This window comes from Dendronephthya gigantea, unplaced genomic scaffold (assembly GCF_004324835.1).
Source record: "Dendronephthya gigantea isolate DGI-Jeju-01 unplaced genomic scaffold, DenGig_1.0 000011F, whole genome shotgun sequence".
NCBI classification, from domain to species: Eukaryota; Metazoa; Cnidaria; class Anthozoa; order Malacalcyonacea; family Nephtheidae; genus Dendronephthya; species Dendronephthya gigantea.
In genome coordinates, this window is record NW_021163021.1 from 1,885,062 (window position 1) to 1,903,539 (window position 18,478).

General features: G+C 34.9%; 1 pseudogene; it reads right to left on the reverse strand.

The window, feature by feature from the left end:
- Positions 1-28: 28 nt before the first annotated feature.
- On the reverse strand, positions 29-820 carry LOC114518671 (annotated as a pseudogene).
- Between the last annotated feature and the right edge of the window lie 17,658 nt (positions 821-18,478).

The window sequence follows — 18,478 nt, forward strand, 5'->3', positions numbered from 1 at the left end:
AAAGTTTACTCATCAATGTCCTGTTTTGTTACTCTTTCTTACCAGATGAATATCCAACAGAGCTGCTTGTTGGGAATGTCTTCCTTATGTTGTGATATATGCAGGCAGAAAGAGGTCTAGTGTTTTCCCATCCCATTTCACCGAACGACCATCTGGCTAGCCATCTGTAGGCAACAGCTCGCAGAAATCTACCACAAAAATATTGTTAAACATGAGATCAATACTTCAACTTTATCTGATATTAATAAACAATTTATTAAGACGGATTAGGACCTTACTCTTTTCTGTATGACCATATTTCGTGTAGCGTTTCCCACTTTTGTCTCTCAGTAAAGGTCCAACTTGCAGCAAAACTGTCCTATTAGTCAGTGGACCAAAGTCATGGTGGCTCAAAATACATGCAGCATTTATTCCCCCGAAAGTAAATTTTCCTGTAGCTTTCAAGTATTTCCTTGCAACAACGAAATTCTCTCAAACCAACAAGAAGGGAGTCCTCACAACCACCACAGGATTTTAGAGGCAAAAAAAATTATTTTTATATTTAATGAACTCTATTTGCAAGGAAAATAGATAGTTCTTACCACTGTTCTATTGGAATTTGTCTTTCGTAGCGTTGCTCCAAAACATCCTGTGAAATTCCATCCTCGTTGTGGTGTTCTTCGTTGCTGCCTTCATCCTCAGTGGTAGCCAATGGCTCATCTTGGTAGGGCAAAAAATTGTCCTCAAAAGCGTATTCCTCGCAGTCACTTACGCTGTTTGCTTCACTATTATCACCATGAAAAGATCCATCATATGAATAATTCGAGTCCTCATCAGACATATTTTCGAAATAAAAACAGTGTATTTTTGTTCTCTTGAATATACACAAATCGTGTTACAAAGTATAGGACTCTAACCAGTGACGTCACAACTCAAACCCAGGTTTCGGCTGACTTTTCTACCAAATGCAAAATTATGGTATTACAATTCATTAATTTGAAAAACTAACCAGCGCATCATTGTATTCAGCCGCTCAAAAAGTACTTGAAGCCATAAAAAGAAAAAAGTTGAAAATTTCGTTTCACAAACACTCTAAAAAATTAAAAAATTCAAGCATTTTGACTAATATCTCAAGTTCTATACATTCCCCTAGAATGCAAGTGCTATCATTAGATTCCTCATTGCCAGATCTTTTGATATCCCATACATGGCTGTACATAGCATATTTCGCTTTTAAAAATTTAAAATATGAGTGTTATTTAATTATCTCAAAACGACATAGAGTTGAGATATTTTCACTAATATCTCCAGTTCTATACATTCCCCTAGAATGCAAGTGCTATCATTAGGTTTCTCATTGCCAGAGCAATCTTTTGATAGCCCATATACGCCTGTACATAGCATATTTCTCTTTTGAAAATTTAAAATATGAATGTTATTTAATTATCTTAAAATGACCAATGTTGGAGACATTTTCACTAATATCCCCAGTTCTATACATTCCCCTAGAATGCAAGTGCTATCATTAGATTCCTCATTGCCAGAGCAATCTTTTGATAGCCCATACATTTAAAATATAAATGTTATTTATTTCTCTCAAAACCACCTGTATTATAGAAACTTAAGATTTTAACCATTTTCAACCAAAGTTGGGTGGGGTAATTAGGGCGCGGCCCTTAACATGGTACCACGCCCACTTCCGGTTTCGACATATACACACTGAGATATGTAAAAAACACATATTTTCATAGGTAAAACCGTTTTCAAAAAAAATTTTAGAATATAAAATGTTGCAAATCACATGAGAAAATACATATAAAAATTTCACGGAAATATATTTAATTGCGAACATTTTGCACAACTTCAATCTCATGTGTAAGGTAATGGTAAATACCTTGATAAAAAAAGTCTGGAAAAGATTTCGATTTCAACAAAATACCATCAAACTCAGGCGGGGTATTTAGGGTGTGGCTCTAAACACATGACTACGCCCACTTCCGGTTTTGACTTTTTTAGACTGATATATGTCATTAAATACATACCTTACTTGTATTAAAATTCGCGCAGTACTAGAATCCGCGCAGCCCTGAGTGCACGATTTTTAGTACTGCGCAAAATATAATCCGTGCGAAAAGGTAATTATGGTGTCATATGAGACACTCATTGTCAATAATGCAAATCGGTTCATTTATTAACGCATAAACACATTTCACTTATGTTTTAAGTTGTCCTGGTAACATTAAAAGTCAAAAATATCTTCATCTTCATCCTGGACAATTTCAGTCGGGATATTGTCAGGTTCCACGTAGTATTCCTTCATGAATGCCTGCATTTTGCTGTAGATCCTCTGACTTGCATGGTTTTTCAGGACTGTAACGGTAATGGGAATCTCCAAGCCTCCCTGTGGTAATGGAGATCGACGGAATTTAATGTCACACACATTTGCTTCTATATTGCCCCCATATTCAATGAAGAACTTGCAAAATTGGGAGATCTCTCGAGGCAAATGTCCAACCAGTGATAATGGCTCAATCTTGCCTCTGATTTTGGTGAAAAGACCAATAGCATATGGGTCGAATAGGTTCCTTGATTCTGGCTTTACTGTTAACTGCTGGTTGATCCTTGGAGCCCAAATTTTTCTGTATTCATGAAAACCTCGTGATGCGCAAGCCAGGGAAAACGATGTCTCCTTGGTGCTCTGTTTCACTGAATCAGAGTCGTCTGTTTCTGAATCGTAGGTTTCTTGAAGTGAATCAAGTGCATAAATGCAGTTAGATGCATACTTTTCTTTCCCATCGCACGCTTCACATAAAGCAACACTCGAACCACTTTTCCATCCAGGATAGTCTTCAGATGCAGGGATTGAACACTGGATTCCTCGGTTACAAACAAATGATTTGCACTTTAAACATGTGTATTTTTTTGAACTCATTGCAGCTAACACAAATGCCTTCCATTTTTCCAACACAACAGAACATTCAATGAGCAGTCGCGTTTGCTTTAGGTGTTACATGTCATTTGATGTTCTATTATTATTTTACTGACTGATTTTACTTCCTTATTAGTAACTAATGGGCTAAAACGTCAAGCATTTCCGTTCAAGTATTGCTAACAGAGAATAGCTTGTGCGGGAAATCAACGCACATGGCTCTGTTACGATATTTCAAAAAAGTTTCCCAGGACGATATTTCTGTTGCATCATCGAACAGCAAACTAAATGCTGCCGAAAAAACTGCAGTAAGAAAGCAAATATCTGTTGACGCTCCAGAACCAAAGAAAAAGAGGGTCAAATATGGGGCATATGATGCTTTTCAACGAGCAGAAATTGCAAAATGGGGAATTGCGCACGGAATAAGGCCGGCAGCAAGAAAGTATTCTGTACCAGAGTCTACTGTTCGTGGACTTGTGAAATCTTACAAAGATCGAAAAGAAAGCACCGAACTCGACCAATTGCCAAGGAAGCATCGTGGAGCAAAAACTTTGTTACCCATAAACATTGATGAGAAAGTTATCGGTATGATCAAAAGCATGAGAGCGGCCGGTTGTGTTGTCAATTACAACATTGCTATTTCCATAGTGAAGGGGATAGTAATGGCTAATGATCGGAAGGAGGAATCCTGGAATTCCACAATACATGGTGCCAGTCAATTTTCAGAAGATTGGGTTTCAGTAAACGCCGAGCAACAACTGCAAAACAACCCAATCTCCTGGCTTCTTGAAAGAAATTCGCTTCACATTTTGTCGTTCTGTCAAGGAGGTGGTTAGTGCTTATGACATCCCGGACGATCTCATCATTAACATTGACCAGACCCCTCTCCCGTTTGTGCTCATCAGCAAATATACAATGGACAAAACCAACGAGAAGTTTGTGCCGATCAGTGATAGCGCCGATTATCGCCAAATTACTGGCACATTCTCAGTCACCGCCTCGGGAAAGTTTCTGCCCATTCAACTAATCTACCAGGGGAAAACAGATCGGTGTCACCCTAAATTCAAGTTTCCAAAAGAATTCCACGTTACACACACGGAAAATCATTGGTCTAACGAAACGAAAGCACTTGAATTGGTCAATCGTACTCTCATCCCCTATGTTAAGCAAGTTAGAGAAGAGCTTGGTTTTCGCGCAACAAAACAATGGGTTTTGGTAGCGGATGTTTTTAAAGCACATTGGACGGATGCCGTGAGGAAGATCATTTCCGACAACAACGGGAAGATGATACCTGTTCCCAATAATATGACATCATACCTGCAGCCCTTAGATTTAACGGTCAATCGCTCTTGCAAAGCATTCCTTCGAAACCAAGCGCAAACATGGTACTCAGAGCAAGTCCAAGCCCAAATAGAGAGAGATATCCTACCTGATAAAGTGTCGGTTGATTTGAGAATTAGCGTGCTCAAACCACTTCACGCAAAATGGGCAGTGCAGTTCTATTGACTACATGCAATTGAACAAGGACATTGTCGTCAAAGGTTGGCAACGATCAGGTGTGTGTCGCATTGGATGAGCCACAACGAAAAGAGGATTCATTTGAACTCTAGCTAAAAGTTTGTTTGACTTGGTTTAAACTATAATGTTAAGCAATACCATTTATGAACCTATATTATATACAGGAATACTAATAAAGATTGTTGGTTTTGTTATTGTATTTGGTTGTGGGAACCATTGTAATACAAATACATTATTTTTTTAGTTCTTATTGGTATTTTGACTCATGCTTTATTGTTATCATACATTTTGCTTGCATTATATAATTCTGAAGCCACCTAATCAAACGTAATCGCTTTTTGATTAAGTTCTGACATTTATTGAGATATTTGTTGATGAAAAGTGCTCATTATAAATGTGTTAATTGTTAATATAGTTCTATTAAACAAAGCAACAAGAACGAAGACGGAAAATTACTTGCGCGAATTTAAAGCTGCGCGAATAAGTCTCATCAAGGTGCGCGAAATTAAATCGCACAAATTTAAAGCTGAGCGAAAATGAGTACCGCGCGAATTTTAATACAAGTAAGGTATCCACTAAACCACCAGAAAAATCCACTAAAGGACCAGCAAATCCACTAAAGGACCAGATAAGTCCACAAAAGGACCACATGTATTATAGAGATTATATTTTATCAACATTTCATCCATTCTCAACCAAAATTGGGCGGGATAATTAGGGCGTGGTCCTTAACATGTGACCACGCTCACTTCCAGTTTAGAGTTATTTAACTGAGATATGTGAAAAATTTATATTTACAGAGTTAAAAAACTTTTTCAAAAAAATTTCTTAGAATATAAAATGTTTAAAATCACATCAGAAAAAGCTTATAAAAATTTCACGGAAATATAATTTATCGCTAATATTTTGAAAAAATCCACTAAAGGACCAAAAAAATCCACAAAAGGACCAGAAATCCACTGAAGGACCAGAAAAATCCACTAAAGGACCACCTGTATTATAGAGGCTTAAGATTTGAACCATTTTCGACCAAAGTTGGGTGGGGTAATTAAGGTGTGGTCCTAAAGACGTGACCACGCCCACTTCCAGTTTTGAGTTTTTCTCACTAAGATATGTAAAAAAACGCATATTTTCATAGTTAAAAACGTTTTCAGAAAAATTTCTTAGAATAAAAAATGTTGTAAATAACATCAGAAAATACATATAAAAATTTCTCGGAAATATGTTTAATTGCGAATATTTTACACAACTTCAATATCACGTGTGCTGTTATGATACATACCCTGATAAAAAAGTCTGGAAAATATTTCGATTTCAACGAAATACTGTTATTATTAATAATTACGAATATTAATTATTAATATTAATAATTATTATTATTTTGAATAATTAGGGCCACATGACCACGCCCACTTCCGGTTTTGAGCTTTTTAGACTGATATATGTGGTTAAATAAATATCCACTAAAGGACCAGCAAATCCACTAAAGGACCAGGAAAATCCACAAAAGGACCACCTGTATAGAGATTATATTTTATCAAGATTTTATCCATTTTTAACTAAAGTTGGGAGAGATAATTAGGGCGTGGTACTTAACATGTGACCACACCCACTTCCGGTTTCGAGTTATACAAAATGAGATATGTGAAAAAACGCATATTTTCATATTTAAAAAGGTTTTCAGAAAAATTTCTCAGAATATAAAATGTTTAAAATCACATGAGAAAATACATATAAAAATTTCACGGAAATATATTTAATCGCGAATTTTTGAAAAAATCCACTAAATCCATTAAATAAAATACTTAATTTGCTTCTAACCGGAAGTGGGCGTGGCCTCTAGTGCGTGACCACGCCCTAAGCACCCCACCCAAGTTTTGTCGAAATCCGTCGAAACCACCCTGAGATATCACTGTCCCCAGTTTTAGGCGACGCCCCATCAACTATAAAAATCCACTCAAGGACCAGGGAAGGAGGTCCAGGCTTGTTAGTGAGATCATTGGGTGATGATTTGATTGAAAACCATTTTGTATTTTTGACATATACAATTTTGCCAACAATATTGCAAATATTAAACTAATTGCACGTTAAATTTTAATAAAAACATTACCATACACATATTAAGAGGTCTATCCTTTGATGACAAAGACTCTCACTCCCTTACAAGCGATTAAAATGATAAATTTAGCGACAATTTCTTCAGAACAACACAATAGATCCTTCTTTCTCAAAACAAACTTTCACTATTGTCTGAATATTGGATACACCAGAATGACATTTTCCACTTAAAAAAAGAAAATTCGTTAATATTAAAAAATGAAAAATTCAGACATTTTGACTAATAACTCAAGTTTTATACATCCCCCTGAAATGAAAGTGATATCATTAAATTCCTCATTGTGAGAGGAATCTTTTGATAGCTTATACATAGCTGTACATAGCATATTTCTCTTTTAAAAATTTTAAATATGAATGTTATTTGATTATGCCAAAATGACCTAGAATTGAGACATTCCACTAATATCTCCAGTTCTATAGATTCCCCTGCACTGATGCATATCATTAAATTCCTCTTGGTGAGAGGAATCTTTTGATACCCATTACATTGCTTTATATAGCATAGTTCTCTTCTTAAAATTTAAAGTATGAGAGTTACTTAATGATCTTGAAATAACCTATAGTGGAGACATTTTCACTAATATCTCCAGTTTTATTCACTTCCCTGGATATCATTAGAATCCTCATTGTGAGAGGAATCTTTTGATAGCCCATACATGGCTGTAAATAGCATAGTTCTCTTTTGAACATTTAAAATATGAATGGTATGTAATTATCTTAAAATGACCAATACCCCAATATCAATAATAACGTGAATAGATTATTTACAATTATTTATAACTATTTACTACTATTTAAAATTATTTACAATTATTTACATTATTTACAATTATTTACAATTATTTACAATTAATTACAATTATTTACAATTATTTACAATTATTACAAACTAATAACAATGACAGTTTCGGCTGCGATATATGTTGAACAAGTAAAGGTGAACAAGTCTTAAGTAAACTAGTTGTCTTTTCTCTTCTCCGCAACCCTTTTCCTAATGCTTTTAAATTTATCCCGGAGAGACTGTTGTGTGTGATCGGTTAAAATATAACTTTTTGACGTACATTCGTCTTGAAGTAAGCATTGGTATATCTGAGCGCTTCCAGCGTTGTCAGGCGAACTCTTGGTCACTTTATAGCTCGCATTGTTTTCCTCTCTTGTGTATTTGCGACACGACATACTCTCTAAGACAATCTTCCCAGGGCTAATTGTTTCCTTCACCAAGGCTTCTGCCGGCGTCATACCTGGGTAATCTGACTCTTCTTCAACCAGCTCAGCAACCTGTAAGTAAGAGGTTTTATATTTTATATTTAGATCTGTTATACGAGTAAGGAAAAAATTGATTTCATTCTTACCTGATCTGGAAATAATGCATGATGAAATTCTTTTGACGGGCGGGCAATTTCCATCTTCTGTCAAATTAACTCATTGTCGACAGGTGGATATTCAACCCGACAATATTGTCGGGAAAAGCAAAACATTAAATATCTCAGCAAGTATTTGGACTAAAGACCCTGGAATACCACCAAACGATAGAGCTTGAAAAGACGATTTAAATAGTATTTTAAAACCTGCATATAGTAATAAACTGTATTTGTATTATAAGTCAAAACATGAATCAAATAATATGTTGCTTTGTTATCTCAAATTACTCCCCATAGCAACCATATTACTTTAGAAATTCAGTATTTTCTCGCTTTTTTTTGTGCTCTGTGTTCTTTAAAATGTCTGAATTTCACATACTATCATTCTGTTATAGTTCTGAGTAATTGTTAGGGTAGGATGTGCAAAAGAAGCGGAGAAAATAGCATTTTATAAGTTCTAAGCGATAATTGTTGCTAAGCGCATTCTTACCGCATGCTCGGAATGTTGTCATGCGGTTGGAAAATGTGACAAAACTCCCTAATGCCTTCCCCCTAGGGTAAATTTGACCCCGGAAATCGATTTCTGACGTAAAATTGGACTTAGGGGGCAGATTTTCGGCTTTTTTTGCCCGAATTTTTTTTCGATATTTTTATTATTGTGAAATATTATCGCCGGTGACGCGAATTCATATCATCAATGTATGTTTATATAGAAAAACGGCAAAAATCTTCTAAAGGCTCGATTTTGACGCTAAAGATATCAAAATAATCCTGAATATGTGAACTAAACCACTGCAACCGGTGTTCGTTTGCATTTTGGGCAATATTTTAAGGATTAGGCCGCTTTGATGTGCAATATTGAATAATATAAAAAGCACATGCACTTTAAAGTGAATATCTTAGCGAATTGACAACATATTGATATAAAAAAAACATGTATCTACTGAGGACAATTTCTTCTTTAAAGTGCACCTATTTTTGTTAAAATCGGTCAAGTATTCGAACAGGAATCGCAAGTTATAATCAGCAAACCACTTCGAAATGTTATCCGATCTGTCGGCAGTGAGTTAATATAATTACCGTTTTAGGCACTGTCAACACAACAGAGTCGCGTAATGTAGTGGACTATAAAGAAAATTTTAAATCATCAACACCTGGACGTAAAGGTATGTAGAATTTCTGTGGCTTGTCTGTGGCTTGTTCGATAATACTCAATAAGCCAAAAATCGATGAGATTTCAGCGGCAGATCGGCACGGCGGTGGGCGTTGAATCTTGTTTGTATTTTTTGTAAAATTTTGTAAGTCATAAAGTGTGCCCGATGTTCGCCGATATTGCATTTAGGATTCTTTTGATATATCATCAGAAAAGACTTTTGAACTGTCTGTATAAGAAATGACAAGTATCCTGGGAAATTTCTCTTTCTTTCTCTTTCCTGTTAAAGAAATATATCATGGGAAATCCCATTGTCTCCTCATAGCGCGCTAATATTTAGTACAACAGAAGCTTAATAGAAAACGGTTCTCCACTAGACGATTTTTATGACTATTGTCTAAAAAATTTGCAACAAACATGCGCAGTAAGAAATAAATTATAGTAAAAAAACTCGACATTGCGCACATTGCTGCTAAAGATAGAGTAATGAATAGATTTTTGAATGATTTTATTGTTAAGTTCTAAATTTACTGAAAACAGTATTAGAAAGCAAGATACTCCGGCTTCAGTGCGCCAGCTAGAGCGCCTGACTGGCTGACAACAAGTCAGTGCAGCTTCAAGTAGTCCTTTTCGGTAATTGCATCACAACTACATGGAAGGGAGGCTAAGGGGCCAAGATATAATATTTTTATATTACATAAGCGATTCCTGGCCCCACAGCGTCGCTTCCATGTAGTTGTGAGGTAATTACCAAAAAGGTCTATTGTATGCCCTTGTATAAAAATAGGAAGTTTACGATTTACTACTGGCAAAACAAAGAAACACATCATGCAAGACAAAAGGGGTGAACAATTTGTAATCTCAAAGCTTTGATCAACAGCATTGCTATTCTCGGGGCGATGAATCTGAATTGCTTTTAACAGGTTGTAGGTGTGGACAAACGACACAAGCGCAGAAAAATAGAAAAGCAAAGCCGTCAAAGAAATATAAAAGTTATAAGCGATGCAACTGCATGATTAAATTTAAATCTTGTTGCGACAGATGCAAGTGTGTTGATAAATGTGGTGGATGTACTTACAAGACAAGAGTTGTCAAAGTTAGAAGGAAAACCAAATCTTCGCCTCGTGTTAAGCACATTTTACAGACGCAAAAAAATATATTACCTGGTGGATCTACACCTGAAGAAAATACTACAAATTTCTTGGAAGTCTGTGTTTTGTGTTCTATTATCAACTTTTTTCGATCTGGTTATATCACATTATGGGATGCTGAAACAGTTTACAGTTTATACATTGGTGTCATAGAAAGCTTATTTAACTTAAATATTGTTTTACCACTGAGAAAATGGCAAAAAGAGTTCATTTAGAGAAAGGTTTTAAAACTCAAAAAGGACTTTGAAATTTGACGGTTTTAAGATTTGCGCCGTATAAAAGTAAGCATTTAAAAATGAGAAAAGGTTAAATTGGCCTTAATTTTGAGTGGAAATTGATACACGCCAGGGACAGTTGAAAAGAATTCATCAACTATTGGCCCTCCAGCAGAAATTAGCCATTTCCCAATCGAGCAGGGGACTGGGTCTAGTCGCGAACCGCAAAGCATCTATATGAACAGGAAATATAAGCCTGAAATCATTTGTCCCTCCAAACAGTCCATGGATGCTTTGCAGTTCCCGACTAAACCCAGTACTCTGCTCGATTGGGAAATGGCTAATTGAACCTACGCCTTTTAGATGTTTGTGAAATGCTCTGACCACTTAACCAAAGGCCTTGTTTATACACGGTACAGAACAAATTTGCGTGTAAACAGGCGAAAATAAACGAATTTCAGACCTAAATTCGTCTGGTAACGTTTAAACAAGGCTTAAGACCAAGTTGACATATTGTGTCATTTCCACTAATGGGCTTAGCATATAGTTTATATTCACATTTATTAATTCATTTATGTCCAACAATGTTGATGTTAAAACTCAAGTACTTTATTGATTATTGTTTTTTATATCAAGACATATGCTAATATTGACATATTGTTAAGATTGCATGAAGCAACTTATAATGAAGTATGTAATATCTCATCGCTATTTGTTCAGCATTTAACACTCTTAATTATTTTCGCCCATATATGCCAACCAAATTTCAACACAAAAACATATTAAATAATGTTTAACAACTTTGCCAGATCACGTAGTTCCACAAGTACTACAGCAACACCAGTTAACACTCCAGCTCTATCGATGTAATTAACCTTATTTACCACTTCGTGTACGTTTATCTAAAAATATGGTTTGGGTCAGTATTCTCAATTTGTTGTGATAAATGTGAGGAGTAAATTAGAATGTGTATATAACATACCTTTGAGTCTACTGTGCAATTTATCGAACAAACCATCTGCCATTCTCCGTTTTCTTTTACTACCTTTGCTGTCTTTGCTTTTAAGGTTTTGAACGTCATTTTCAACTGTTTTTTGTGTATTTGCCAAGGCACCCTTGTCAAAGATGGTTTGTACATTTGTCAAGACACTGTCTTTGTCAAGAATGGTTTGTGTATTTGTCAAAACACTGTCGTTGTCAAGAATAGTTTCTACATTTGTCAAAACACTGTGGTTGTCAAGAATAGTTTCTACATTTGCCAAAACACTGTCGTTGTCAAGAATGGTTTGCACTTTTGTCCCACTTTTATCATTCCTCTTCCCAAGTTCTGTGAATGAAATACAAAAGTTAAATTAAAAGCGGATACTGAACAATAGGCAGGTCTCCTAAAAAGTACTCTAAAGTCAGTAAAGCTATTACATATATATATATATATATATATATATATATATATATATATATATATATATATATATATATATATGTATATATATATTATATAATAGTAATATATGTATATATATATATGCATATATATATATTATATATATATATATATATATATATATATATATATATATATATACATATATACATATATACATATATACATATATATATATACATATACATACATATACATATATATATACATATACATATATATATATATATATATATACATATATACATATATACATATACATATACATATATATATATATATATACATATATACATATACATATACATATACATATATATATATATATATATATATATATATATATATATATATTAATATACATATACATAACTTAAATATAATATATATATATATATATATTATATATATATATTAATATATATGTATATATATATATACTTAAAATAATATATATATATATATATATATATATGTATATGTATATGTATATGTATATGTATATGTATATGTATATGTATATGTATATGTATATGTATATGTATATGTATATGTATATGTATATGTATATGTATATGTATATGTATATGTATATGTATATATGTGTATGTATATGTGTATGTATATGTGTATGTATATGTATATGTATATGCATATGCATATGCATATGCATATGCATATGCATATGCATATGCATATGTATATGTATATGTATATAGTGCCCCCTTGTCAAGTTTATTACGTCATATTAAATCCGAAAATAGTATGTAATATTAATTAATCGGGCTACCTGTGGTCCAGATCTAGCCGAGTCTAGGTTTTGCGATTGTTATTTTTTTTCGTGTCACAGGCTTAGTCATCCGCGCGGACAGTCGCGTATTTACAGTGTATCAATATAGCTCAGTTTCAGTGCAGTGTCGGCTACATAGCCCGAGTTAACGCCTACCGGGCGTCTTGTTAATTAATTAAACACATGTTCAACAGTTCTACAGGCAAATGTCATCATATTAATTAATTAATTGACGCCTTTTGTATTCTTACTTTCATCCAAAACAGAGAGGTAATTTGGATCAAACCAGATCCTCTGTATATGTGCCGCGTTACATTGCTTGGGCCTCCGTTGGAATCATACTTGCACCCCAACGCAACCAATATCTCTCGATTTTATGAAATGACAAACTGAATTTTCAGTTACTGATGACAATAACTGATCGCCAGTTACTGACGCTTTTTTTCTCAGGAACTCCACCACATCTTTAACGTGGAACACGACCGACTTTCCGCATGTGTATTTTGAAGGATTATGGTCATTATCTATAAAACGCATCACCTTTGCAAATTTAAGGAAATTATATCAGATTATTTCAATTACGGTTGTTATAGACCATAGTCAAAGTGACTGTACAATATGAACAGAGGGGGCCAAAATGATATTTTTAAGTAGGTTTATAACACATCGAAAATCAAGTGGGCATATAATTATCATATTTGTATACTTCACGCAAGGATACAGGGGCCAGTTGTTCAAAAGCCGGTTAACGCTAACCCAGGGTTATGGTGTTTATTTGCATAATTTAACTACTGAAACCAGATTAATGCTTTGCCGGTATATTCTGGCTTTCCGGCTAACCACGAGTAAGAGGCTGGCGAAACATTCTGGTCTTAACAACCTTAATTTGAATGACTGTATATTATCTAGTTTATTTTTATTTTTTCTTGGTAGCGCTCATAGTTTCTACTATGGATTTATATGGCTTAAAATGTAAGCGTGCGTGTTAAAATAATATGCAACTAAAAAGTAAAAGAAGCAAGAAAACATACATAATTTGGATCCTCTTTGGCCGCTAAAGGGAGCAATTGATCATGTAGAAGTTCATGAATTACATTTGCATTATTCTGACTCTTCTCATTCGATGTGGGCTGCTGTTCTGATTCTCTTAATATGTAGCCTGGCAAAATAACTTCTTTCATTGTCTCCCATACCAAGACATAATCGTCAGCTAGATCAACTTTTTCCAAAATCTGCGTAGAAATAATTATATATAATAGTGAACTTAAACAAAGCTTAATCTACTACAGGAACATAAAGAACAATTGAGAATTTGAGAATTTCAACAAACAGAACAAGGGTATAACTAGAAAAGCTTATAATACCAGACTATATACTGATAGAAAAAATAAATCCGGAAATTATAGTAACTAAAATATTAGACGTCGTTGTAGCTCTGTTTTCAAAGGGCAAAATACAGATTATCACATCTTTTATACGTACAGTATATGAAATTTAGGCAACTGCTATTTTAAACTGGATCCTATAGAACGTTTTCAATCAAACCCTGCCTTTACGGTTGTATTATTTTTCATACGATAGATACTGGAGATAAAATAAACATGCACATACATAGTCCGCATTTTCACTGACATGCATACACTGACACTGTGACAGTCTGATTTATGAGGCTATATTTAATCCGTACATACTTCAGTATTACATACTACATACTATATTTACCTTATTTCTTCCTCTAGCTCTTCCAAAATAGTGAAGTAAGTGTCATTTTCTGTGCATTCTTCGAGATTGTTATGCATACAGGTAGTGACAACGCAAATGCTTTTGTGCGCTTCGTTCATAGCTGCTTTAACATTCATCTCAGCTAACACTTTATCCTTTCCAGTTAGCCTTGGCGAAAGTGCTTTAAATTCAATTCGCAACCACCGAGAATTAATCCTATATGAATGATAGCTATACGTTTAGATCAGTCATGTACGTAAAATTTTAGTGTTAACTTGGTGGTTAACTTCAAGTACTGCAAAAATAATAGTAAAACCCACCTTATAGTGAAACCCACCTAACTGACATATAATGAAGAATCTTATAACTATTTTGGCATTAACCCGAAGGATCGTGTATACAACTAAATAATTTGAAGACTATATATACTCACATATACGCAGTATTATAGTGATTATACTGTATGAACACACATACTTTTTTTCCGATGTGTCAAGGTTCGTGGAGACCACGGGAACAGTATGCGGCTGCAAGGTGTTCTTCATTGTGGAACTTCCACACTACAGAGTGCATGTATAATAAGTAGACAAGTTAATTAAAGACGGCTTTCAAAAGCCTGGTTTCAGTATGATCGTTACGATCGCTGTATAAATATGTTCACTGGGACGACTAAAAGTAAAAATTTTCTATATAATCGTATAACAATCGTGATCGCTGCAATAAAAAACTGGGCTGAACTTCGATTTCACAAGACTTCGTGCGGAGTGTAAAGGGCTACTGTGAGTGTAGGGTGATGTGAGTATAAATAATAAAGTTGCTATTTTGGGTGGGTCAATATGATTACCAGACAATTACATACAAACATGTGTGAAATTGCAAACCTATACCAAGTTACTATAAGACTGTAATTTTTTGCATCTTTTCATTATCGTTTTAAGACGCTTAATTAATTGTTCACGCGGTCCAAGTTAAAGTTTTTTCAATATATTAAATTAGATATAATTTCTGCTGCAAATTGATTGCTACTGCTTTTGCATTGTTTGCTGTAATTTCTGCGCAAAACCAAAACCAGTCAAAAGCGTTATACGTGTGCAAAGTCTAATTGTCATCCAATCAATTTCCAACATGTCCGCTGATTGGCTGCTCGAAACACAATTTCATTTTCAATCCTGGTAATGGTTATATGCGTGACACATAAATGCGTGGTCAAATATAATACTTACGCCATTTAAAGAATTGACTGAAACATTTTTTAGGACCTTCATATCGGACTCATCATCCCAACCAAATATAATAGTTGTGTTGCTTTGTCGATTTTCTATATATCTGCTGCTGGATTCTGAAAAAAATAAAGCTTGTTAACAAGTTCAATATACTTACTTGGTCACAAAAGTTCGTTAGTAAGTACGATAACAAATTTATATATAAAACGAACTAGATACAACCTTGGCAATGATGCATCATAAACGTTTTGTATTATTAGACCGGGAGCCCAGAGGGTCGAGCCTAGCTGGAAAGCAAACCAATTTTAATGCACATAGTGATGTTCTACATGCGTACGACTATACGAAAATGAACGTCTGCCGGGGATAGGCTGGTGGGCGTGGTTAGGATGGGCACGTGAAAGATGCGAGAAAATCAGCTAGATCAGCTGTGAGATAACCAAATAAAATATTTGCCAAAATGTTCAGCATAACTCTTGTAGTTACAAATGTCCACTGCCAGACACATTGGGTGGTGGGTTGGCCCCTTCAGAAAGCCTCGAAAGGCCACTCCCGAAATTTGTCTAGATCAGCTGTGAGATAACCAAATAAAATATTTTGCATGATGTTCGGTATAACTCCATTAGTTCCAAATTGCCACTGCCAGACATTTCGAGTGGTGGATTGACCACACCAGACAGCCTCGAATTCCCTCACCTCTAGAAAATTGTTCATGATCATCTATTTCTAGATAATCAGCAAATTATATACTTGGAAATATATATATATATAATAGTTACCAAAGGCTATTGTCAGACATTTCTGGTGGTGAATTGTTTTTAACCCAAAAATTTGAACTCATCACAGTTAATAGAAATGAACTTATTTAAGCCTAGACTGTACACAATCGGCCTGAAAAGCAACAGTACAAAATATTTGCAGTCCATTTCTGTCCGACATTACCAATTGTAATCTACACTGCGTCCAAGAATTATATGCAAAATAGTTTTCCCGCTACATTTCATTTGGTTTTTAAAAGAGGATTATGAAATTTTGTATATATTATGAAAACACTGTAACATGCCCACAACTGAAGCTTTTGGCTGATCTGAGCAGTGGTAAACAAACAGCGGCCATTTATGCTTTAAATGGAGATCTTGGGCGTCCATTTTTATATGCATATTACACTTATACTGCTATTTAGCGAATTGATACAATGGAAAAATTTATAAAATGAGACAATATCGTCTATCTAGGTAATTTTAATCAATATATTCTCACACACATTTGATAAATAATAAATTATATAATGATATACCAAAAATAGAAGATTAATATTATTAATTAATGTTTAATGTATCATCCATGATTTAATTTGACTAAAAGTAGCCTTCGATCCATCAATGCGATCAGTTTCCTGTTGCATCAGGTGAAATACCTCTAGCAGTAGTTTTAATTGCATTCCAAAGATCTTCTGTTGACGAGTACTGTCTTCCACCGGCATATACCTCTCTTTTTTCACAAGTTCTAAATTGGGTTGAGATCCGGAGAGCGTGCTGGCCATTGCATAATTTCACCTTTTTTAACAAGAACTTTACTAAGAAAGCCTGTTGTCAAGTGTGCAGTATGGGAAGGAGCATTGTCCTGCATAAAAACCATATTCCTCCGAAAAGCCAAATTTTCTTCTTATACCATGGCAAAAAATGCTCCTTTAGGAAAGCTATGTATTTCGGGGTGGTCATTTTAACCCCATCCTCGACTCTAAATGGGCCGACAAGTTCATCATTGATGATCGCAGCCCAGAACATAACTCGCCTTTTTGATGCCTGAAACACTGGAGGTAATCCTTTCATATCACACCATCCTCTTCTCCAGCCATCGGGTCCATCAAGGGTTGCTCAGGACTCGTCAGTAAATAACACCAACTCAAAGTTCTGTTTCACATATTTTTCACCAACTCAAAGTTCTGTTTCACATATTTTTTCGTCCACTCAAGTCTTTTCTCAATGAACTTTCCTTAAAAGAGGTCGCACCAAGGGTGTCTTACATTTTGCATTACGCTTTAGAATGGAACATCGGCTGCTTTAAGAAACGTTACACATACCAACTGCTTCGAAGACCTGCTTGGAGGTCTGTAGAGGATTACGGTGGACTTCGCGTTTAAGTGAACTGACTCCCCGACGAGACACACCTGACTTTTCCTGAATCTTCCCCTTGTCTGCTCTTCCATTGCAGGATTGTGGATTTGTAGCATATTTTTTGATTTTACGATGGTCGCGTTGAAGCATTTTGGCGATTTGAAGGGTGGGTTGCTTCTGCTGTAGTGCTTGAATAATTTTGGTCTTTTCAACTCCGCGGCCTATCTTGCATATAAAAATGGACGCCCAAGATCTCCATTTAAAACATAAATGGCTGCTGTTTGTTTACCACTGCTCAGATCAGCCAAAAGCTTCAGTTGTGGGCATGTTACAGTGTTTTCATAATATATACGAAATTTCATAATCCTCTTTTAAAAACCAAATGAAATGTAGCGGAAAAACTATTTTGCATATAATTCTTGGACGCAGTGTAGATTACAATTGGTAATGTTGGACAGAAATGGACTGCAAATATTTTGTACTGTTGCTTTTCAGGCCGATTGTGTACAGTCTAGGCTTTAATAAGTTCATTTCTATTAACTGTGATGAGTTATTCAAATTTTTGGGTTAAAAACAATTCACCACCAGAAATGTCTGACAATAGTCTTTGGTAACTATTATATATATATATTGCCAAGTATATAATTTGCTGATTATCTAGAAATAGATGATCATGAACAATTTTCTAGAGGTGAGGGAATTCGAGGCTGTCTGGCGTGGTCAATCCACCACTCGAAATGTCTGGCAGTGGCAATTTG